The sequence below is a fragment of the Euprymna scolopes genome, chromosome 6 (assembly GCF_053919585.1).
Source record: "Euprymna scolopes isolate OS-2025 chromosome 6, ASM5391958v1, whole genome shotgun sequence".
Taxonomy (NCBI): Eukaryota; Metazoa; Mollusca; class Cephalopoda; order Sepiida; family Sepiolidae; genus Euprymna; species Euprymna scolopes.
Genome location: NC_136487.1, coordinates 74,090,330 through 74,099,094, shown reverse-complemented (window position 1 = coordinate 74,099,094; position 8,765 = coordinate 74,090,330). Strand labels below are relative to the sequence as shown.

Here is an 8,765-nt window from a genome sequence, read left to right as displayed (position 1 = left end):
GTTATGACGAATTTACTGGTGTTCAAAAACGTAAGGAGGCGAGCGACGTTTTTTATGGCTGGTTTCCATAGCAACCACGTCGCTTCAGCGACTACTATTGCTACCAATTCACCGCTCTCGCGAAAAGAGACGTAACAAGTGAAACAGACAGAATGAAATAATGAAAGGGAGATAATTGGGGAGATTATATTGAAAGCAGACGAGTGCCGTACATTGTTATTATATATGTGTATGTTATGTTTATGGAGGCAAAAAATAAATAAGACTGAAATTAAACAAAGACCAAGTGAATTTACTGGAAACATGGGGAAATCATAGAAAAAATGCGAGCATGAAAAGTAATATGGTTCAGCTTAAGTAATATGAAAAAATAAAAGACTTATTGATAAAACTGTAAACGAAAAGATATTCTAGTAAAAAATATAATAAATTTATAACTTAAAATATTGCAGCATTAAATTTTTTTTTCAAAATTCAATTTTTAACATTATATAATCAGTTCTTCATGCTGCAATACTTTAAGTTATAAATGTATTATATTTTTTACTAGAATATCTTGTCTTTTCTTTTCCAATTTTAACAACTAGTCCTTTACTTTTCCAAGTTTAAGCTTAAACATATCTTTTTCATGCTCGAATTTTTCTATTGTAATATTATATACATCTGTCGTGTTCCACCTCACAAAAGTTGTCGCCATATTTCTGTTTTAGAACTTATCCTTAGAATTATTACCGCATTCTCACGCGTGAGAATTGAACTTTTCTCAAGGTAAAATTAACCTCAACAATAATTAATTTTCTATCTGATTGCTTTTTGTAATTTTTGGATATAATACTAAATACGACATGAGTATATACCATTAGTTTTACTTGAAATTCAATAATTCGATTTTCAAATTTCTTATAACGCCTTTTAGACATTCGTTTTTTTTGTTTTACTTAGGAGTTACCGCTTATCAAGTTCGGGGTGCACTCGAGGATCAGGGTTAAAAAGATCCCCAGTTGAAGGATGATCAGGATCACGAAAGGATAGGAAACAGCAGGTAGAATGGGAAGAAATTATATAATAAGAATTAATTAAAGGATGGCTCGACAAATATTTGTTTAAATTAAACTTGAAGACGATCATGTTATAGTTGGTGGGGAAGCAGAATCATGGTATCGTATTCCACAAATTCGCAACTGTTGCTATTCTGTACTGTTATTGTTTAAAAAACAACAGCAGAAAAAAAAAAAAACAGAAACAAAACAAACTTATGAATCGTTTCCGCACGTTAGAACTAGTATGGTTCAGTAAAGAATTTCATTCTAATGCGTTTTATATAAATTGCTGTATAAACGCGTTTTTGTTGTTTTATTTTGTTTACGAGTTCTCGGGTGTTAATTTCATAATTCTATATAATCTGATAAGAATACAACAGCCAACTTTTTTTTCTCTCTCTCTCTTTCTCCTTCCCTCTCTCTCTTCATCTCTCTCTCTTTCTTTCTTCATTTCTCCCCGTCTCTCTCTCCCATGTTTTACTCTCTCTCTCCGTGTACCAAAAAGCAAACTGAACTCTCATGAACAAAGCTTCTTCCTTCAAACATCCTATGTGTGTAATAAAATTTTACGTATCCATTCCTAATCGACTATAGTCATCTTCAAGTCTAATGTAGGCAAATAATTGTTGAGCTGTCCATTTAGCAATCCTAAGAAAGATTTTGCCTGTTCGTTTCATTGCTTCTAATCCTCTCATGGTGGGGTTTATCGTCCAACAAACGATCTCTTTAACTCTAATCCTCAAGAAGATTCCGAGCCTTTATACGTGGTGAACCATCAGTAACGATAAATAAATAAATAAATAAATGAATAAAAGAAATTCTATTTTCTTTCCTAAATGTTTAAAATTCAACGCTATTTCACATGGTTAATGGTAGCCGAATGGATACGGCCTCCGCTAATCGAGCTAGAGATGTCTCGTGTCGCGGGGTTCGAATCGTTCGACTGGTAGTAGTCGTGACACCCTGCACTGAAAAATCCCTCGAAAGGATGAAACACTAGTGTCTGTAGGTATTTAATTATTATAGTAAAAAAATAATTATGACAGCCCCTTTAAGAAATTCGTTTCTTATCGTTGAGCACTTTCAGTTGAATTAAAAGTCGGTCAATTTAGCTCTTATGCGTAGATCATCGTATAACGATTTGATCACTGTCTGTCTGACGTAATGAACATTTAAATTAAAATGTGTAAAATTCAACGCTATTTCACACGGTTAATGGTAGCCGAATGGATACGGCCTCCGCTAATCGAGCCAGAGATGTCTCGTGTCGCGGGGTTCGAATGGTTCGACTGGTAGTAATCGTGACACCCTGCACTGAAGAATCCCGAAAGGATGAAACACTAGTGTCTGTAGGTATTTAATTATTATAGTAAAAAAATAAGTATATATATATATATATATATATATATATATATATATATATATTCTTTTTTCATTTTAATCTACTTTCATAGAAATGTTTCTGTTTTGTATTACCGTACACATAGATCCAAAAAAGTTGTCAAAAAACAAATATATAACAAATAAATGTTATCAAAGGTAAGATAAGTTACTTTTCTACCTAACTGGATATGTTTTTAGCGTTTTTATTGATTGTAAAATGTTTATTCAACTCGAAAAACATACAGTGTTTGCCGATGCATTGGAAAATTTAAAATGGCGCCCGAATCTCTCTTTAACACGGTAAGTTTGGGAAAAGGAGTTATAAATAGATAGAAAAAAAAAACTAGACAAAATACGGTTAAAAACTCGTTCAATATATGTTACCGTGACATAGGCTGACATATATTCGGTGGGTTTTTAACAGTATTTTGCATATTTTTTATTTTTAACTCCTTTTCCCAAACTTACCGTGTCAAAAGAGAGAGAGAGAGAGAGAGAGAGAGAGAGAGAGAGAGAGAGAGAGAGAGAGAGAGAGTTATGAACAATACATAGCGACCGAACAAAGCTGGGCTGAACTGCTAGTATATATATATATATATATATATATATATATATATATATATATATATATATATAAGGCTGGCATTCAGCTTTGTTTATTTTACGTAAAATCTAATGTTCGGAAACATACGACATAATCACGTTGACACACCGATTCCCGTTAGATCACCGAAGTTAAGCAATGTTGAGCCTAGTCTAGTCAGTGTGAGTTCATGCCTTTCGCCACCGTAATGATCAATAAGTGGTTACGATGTGAATTACGAAGATGTTACACTCTGAATGCTAAGTGCCAAACCGGTTGATTTGTTTTATAGTCAATGGGTGCAAGTTTTTTCCCTTTTATTATTAAAAAGGATATATAACACGTCTAAAAATACATTGACGGGTTATTTTTTTTCATGAGATATTATGTAAAGCAAGCATGCATAGTAATTAAAAGATCGTGAACAAACTGAAAAATGTCAATGTTTCATATTCTATTTTTAAGCTTTTGTAGCGACCACGTGTTCGTGCTATTTTCGAACACGCGGTCGCCATATTGTTTTGTTGTTTTTGTGCACACACACGAGGTCTGAATAGAGAGGCAAAATAAGCGTAATAATAAAGAAACGGTTAAATTTACACCCCCCCCCACACAATTATTCCAACAGAGACGGCTTATCAGAGAAAAACACAAGTCACGTGATACATAAAGAAGGTGAAAATCAAAGTTTACATAATCAAGAACTATTTCTTTTTTGCACTTGCATGCAATCACTTGCGTAATGATGCATATTATCATTTGCGTAGTAATACGTTCGTCGATTAATAGTTCGTTCACATGTCTTAGCGAAGCACCATGCTTTGACAAGCTTCTGGGTTTGACCTTCACTCCTGATTCGAAACGGAGCACATACATCAAATCCGTTAGCAAGGTTGGTTCATTGTACCGTTCCAGTAGACATCTCACTTCTGACGTAATCCTCGACCTATATAAGAGCCAAGTACGTCCTAGAATGGCTTACTGTTGTCACATCTGGAGAAGAGCTGCTCGGACTAATTGCCCCCCCACTCCCTATCTGTACCTAAATCTAAACGTAGATTTCATTAACTAAGCTAGCTTTTTTTTTCTTTTTTTTTTTACATGGTAGTCACCACTTATCAAGGCCCGGAAGCCACTCGAGGATAAGAGTCATTGCGTGTACAGTAAACAATGGGATAGTATCGTAGTAACCGTTAGTAATGGGGATTTGATAAAGTGTCTTACTTAAGGGAGCTGTTTATCAGGAATTTGTTTATGTTGGACTTGAGGACATCCAAGTTGTAGTCAGGTAGAAAACAGGAAAACGGAAGAGAGTTCCACAGGCGTGCACTTTTAAGAAAGAAGCCTTGTTCATGGAGTCTACATTCTGATTTAGGCACAGATAAAGAATGGGGAAAATTATTAACAGTGGTTTCAGCTAGACGGGTGTTTTTCACGAAAGATTGGCGAGGGGGAACCAGAGATTGGAGCTCAGACGAGCACTTGCCATGGAAGTAACGATAAAACAAAGACAGGCTCGTAACGTCTCTTCTGTGGGAGAGAGGTTGCAGGGAAGAGAAAAGGGCATACCCCATTAAGCCACGAAGTCTATTCTCTACTCTGTCAAGGCAGGATAGGCTGTTTTTAGCAGCTCCTGCCCAGATGTGGCAGCAGTACTCCATCCTTGGACGTAGAACTGCTCGCCTGCAGAACTCTGTTCCGCTGGCCTGCTTTCCAGCTGACTACAATATGGTTATATTCAAGTCCAATGTAAATTAATTTTTGCTGAGTCGTCCCCTTAAATAATGAAGTTATACTAAATTTTCACTATTAACGATTACTACACTGCTGTCCTGATGACTATCGTGCACCTGTCAACCCTTATCTTCGAGTGGATTTCGGGTCTTGATAATGTGGTGACCCTCTTGTAAAATAATATATCAACCGATTTTCGACAAACTGGAGCTGAACACAGCGATGCCAGCCAATGTGAATGTATTTAATTACTGATGGAAAATGTGTCTCTGAATAAAAAAAAAACTGCACACTTTTGAACTTTCTTTGACTGGAGCAATTTCGTTTCGGTTAATTTATATTTCACCTTACTCCGGTGTTATCTTATTTTCTTTACCTTAAAAATAAAAAATCCTGATATACTCTTGAATTTTGCTATTTTGGGGAATCCTCTAATTTTGTCGAAATCGTGCAGAAGAGATACTTTACCTTCTCTGAGTTAATATTTTGTCACCATTTGTCCGTGCATAGAGCATTGTTACCAAATTTTGGCTGGTGTACCAACCACTAGCTTCTTCCTTTTGGAACAGAGTGCAAGAAAAGAGCTTCTAACATAATGAGTCTACAGCGCTATAGCTGTGTAAAACATTCATAACAAATACCCGTCTAACTACAACCATTGTCAACAATTTCCTTTTCTCTCTATCTGTGCATAAAGCTAAACGAAAATTCCATGAGCAAAGTTTCTTTCCCAGAAGTATTGGTCTGTGGAAAACAATACCGTGGGACTGCTTCCCAACTGACTATAACATGGTCGTTTGTAAGTCCTATGTAAACAAGTTCTTGTTGAGCCACCCCATTAACTAATAAAATTCTATCCAATGACTCACGCTTCCTGTTGTCAAGTTGTGTGCATCAAAAGTGAAATCCTGAGCATCGCCGTGTTTATGCGAATTCATTACACAAGACGTGGTCGTTTGTTTTTTTATTTTGCCAAATTCTTAGCTTGGTTGTGGCGCTTGCAGTAGTGTAAATTATGTACTTCCGGTCACTATTGTAACAAAATGATTTTCATCTGAAGCAAAAGCACAAAACAGCGTTACTCGTTTTAAAATGCCACAATTTCCACCATTACCAATGATTACAGTCTTATGACACCTATGACACTATTGGTGTCATGAATGCATGCAATGAGGTGCATATTGCGGTGAGAGGTGGTGTTTGACCAAACGGGATAGAGGAAGAGAGGGAAGAAGAGGGGGGTGTTGATGTCTGGGTGGGAGAAAACAGAAATGTCTATGGGATTTTGTCAGAAAGAGAAAAGACAAATAATAATTGTTTTTATCTCATTATCGTTATATATCTGTTAACATGAAAGGTTGTTTTTTAAACCTCTGTTGAGAGGTATGAAGAGATCCAGAGATCATTAGCTGATTAAGGCTGACAACTTAGAATGGGGGTCGAGGGTAAGGGTCGCCGCCAAGTATTGTTCGATCTGGAATGACTAATCACTCCTAATTTGATAATAAGTAAAAACCTCAGTACAAATTAATAGGATAAAAGGGGAGGAGAGAGAGAGAGAGAGAGAGAGAGAGAGAGAGGTGCTGAGTGGACAAGACGAAGGGTAAGCTCTAAGAGGAAGAAAGAAAGGGTGTTTGTAACCACTCTCTGAAGGAGACGTGGGGAAAAGGGGTTGGATTTAGAAAAAGGAATTTTAAAAAGAGTAGAGTCATAGCCAGCAAACTGAATGGCTGGGCTAGTCAAGCGCTCCCGACTTGGGAGCCCTCAGGGCCTGATGTTATGACGTTAACTAGCCTGTGTTAATGGGAAATCTGTGACTTTACTGGTCTGGTCTTACATCGTTTCACTGCTATAGTCAGTCATCTCAATTTAGACAGTAGCTGTTATGAAGTAATGAAATTAATAAATAGTTTGTTATTGTTATAAACCGGAGTTCTGTTTGTTTGTGGTGAGGACTCTTCATTTTGCAGCAAGCCGCAAGGACCAGCGGAGTGATTGATGTACCCGGAAACTACCTACACAGGGTAGGAGACGATTTCATTGAGAGGCAAAGCGCCCCACCATGAAAACACAGTGGGTGAAGACGATCAACAGGCCAACTTGGGATAGCACAATGTATGATCGAAAGAACACCTGTCATATCGGGTGGAATCCGACGAGGTTAAGGACACCTGGTGTGGTTGGTGCGGTATCGGTCCTCCCTATACACCGACTAGTTGGCATTTATAAACCCTTATCCTCTGGTGGCATTTGAGTCTTGATAAATGATGACTCGCTAGTAAAAATTAGTTGCATACTCTCGTGTAATGAATGAATGCGTGAATGTAGGATTGACATGGAATTCTTAAAGATAAACTAAAATGACCGAAAAATGGGCTGAAATGACTTAAATAAATAAAAAGTAAATGACTTAGAATGACTTTAATCAACTTAAGGATGAATTGAATCACCTTAAGAATGACTTGACTGCTTAAAATTAACTGGAATCCTTGAAAAACAACTTGAATGATATGGAGAATGACTTGAATGGCTTTGAGACTGACTGGTTGTAAAATGGGTGACCATTTTACATTAAATTAATACAGAAAAGTGATCCCCCACTTTATATCACAAAGTTACAAACAAGTACAGCATGTAGTAAGAACAGATCCTACACTTTGATCTTGCCCAAAAGGCCAAGAAAAGCTGTATTTATTTGCTCCTGCACCGAGCAAATTAGACACAAGGCCGATTTTTAATGTGAGGAGTGAAGGGGAAATGGGGACCAACTCCACGGGGAGTAGGGGAGCTGGATAGTGACAATTGGTATGAAGGGTTGCCCCTACATTGACCAAGGTCTTATATGTGGGGTTGGGCCCACATATGGTATTTGCTTGCAGTATCTGCCGGAACAGATGGTATTTATTTGCTCCCCCACCGAGCAAATTAGGCACAAGGCCAATTTTTAATGTGAGGAGTGAAGGGAGGGGGAAGGGAAAAAGGGGACCAGCTCCCGAGAGGTGGGAAATGGGAGCTGGTTAAAGGTTAGGTATGTGGGGTTGCCCCCACATCTGGTCTTTGCTTGCAGTATCTGCCGGAACAGATACTACACTTTGATCTTAGCCAAAAGGCCAAGAAAAAGGTATTTATTTGCTCCCCCACCGAGCAAATTAGGCACAAGGCCGATTTTTAATGTGAGGAGTGAAGGGGAAATGGGAACCAACTCCCCGGGGAGTAGGGGAGCTGGATAGTGACAATTGGTATGAAGGGTTGCCTCTACATTGACCAAGGTCTTATATGTAGGGTCGCCCCCACATATGCTTGCATTATCTGCCGGAACAGATACTACACTGTGAGATATTAAAATCCTTTATTCATGTTAAAAAAAAAAATACATTGAAAATAACACTTTGATCTTTTGCCAAAAGGCCAAAAAAAGCTTAAAAAGCTAAAAACAGTATCTATTAAGCACAGACCATTGATCTTAACCGAAAAGGCCAAGCACAAAAGTGTTACGGACACACCGACCGACCGACTGACCGACCGACCGACCGATGGAATGACTTATAGAGTCACTTGCACGCGAATACAAAGGCAAAACAAGCCCAAGCTTCTGTCATGTTGCCGCAGTGTTTCATCTTTGTGCTTGTTCGATAAATACTTCGACGGAATGTGCTTCGATGAACTTGTTGCATTTGTACTCCTCAACAAAAATACTACCCAACTCACGCGACTAACAGCACTCCAACTTTCACTGCAGCGGTTCCTTAAATGGCGGAATATCTTCCACTATGATAATTTTTTCCCTCGGACCGCTTTGCTTTTGGAATTACATCCCTGTTCATTGTTTCTTTGGCCGTACCAACACGCAGAAATTAAAATGTAATGTGAATAAATACTATGCTGCCCAACACCCCAACCAGATTTACCTATATAATTCTGTTACCTATCATAGTATGCCCTGACGATTCAGTCGCAGAATGGAATCTTTTTGTGACGAATGAAAGAAGAAAAAAGAAAGAGGTTAATTCAATTTATTTCATGGC

The 8,765-nt window shown here is 37.8% G+C and overlaps 1 pseudogene; it reads right to left on the bottom strand.

The window, feature by feature from the left end:
• Positions 1 to 7,759: 7,759 nt before the first annotated feature.
• LOC145278589 (U2 spliceosomal RNA) lies at positions 7,760 to 7,863 on the bottom strand (annotated as a pseudogene).
• Between the last annotated feature and the right edge of the window lie 902 nt (positions 7,864 to 8,765).